Source organism: Bison bison, unplaced genomic scaffold (genome assembly GCF_000754665.1).
Source record: "Bison bison bison isolate TAMUID 2011002044 unplaced genomic scaffold, Bison_UMD1.0 scf7180017864036, whole genome shotgun sequence".
Classification (NCBI taxonomy): domain Eukaryota; kingdom Metazoa; phylum Chordata; class Mammalia; order Artiodactyla; family Bovidae; genus Bison; species Bison bison.
The window spans coordinates 6,297,604-6,297,926 of NW_011494608.1; the positions used below are offsets into that span (position 1 = coordinate 6,297,604).

General features: G+C 51.7%; 1 protein-coding gene across 1 annotated transcript in view; it reads left to right on the forward strand.

Annotated features, from left to right (window-relative positions):
- DENND3 (DENN/MADD domain containing 3) overlaps nucleotides 1-323 on the forward strand; it is a 44,689-nt gene that overhangs the window by 41,839 nt on the left and 2,527 nt on the right. The window lies entirely within an intron of this gene.

The following is a 323-nucleotide window of genomic DNA, read 5'->3' on the forward strand; positions in this document are numbered from 1 at the left end:
GTGGCTTCATGAAGGGTGGGAGGCAGAGGGAGCAGGCAATAAAAACCCCGAGAGGACAGCCCTGCAGCTCCTCACCTTATCTTGAACCTGACTCTGTCTCCCCTGGAGCCTTGATCTGATGACGTCGCTGCTGGATAATTTTGATGACCTGTAGCTCTCATGATGTGGAGACTTGGTTTGCTTGAGTGATTAATAGAAGCAGAGAGGAGCTTCAACAGAGAGATGTGTCCCACAAGGCTGGGAACCATTACCTAGAGCTCTGATCTTTACCCACGGGGGTAGCACATGGCGTGGCTGCAAATAACCATGGCAGGAGGAATTCC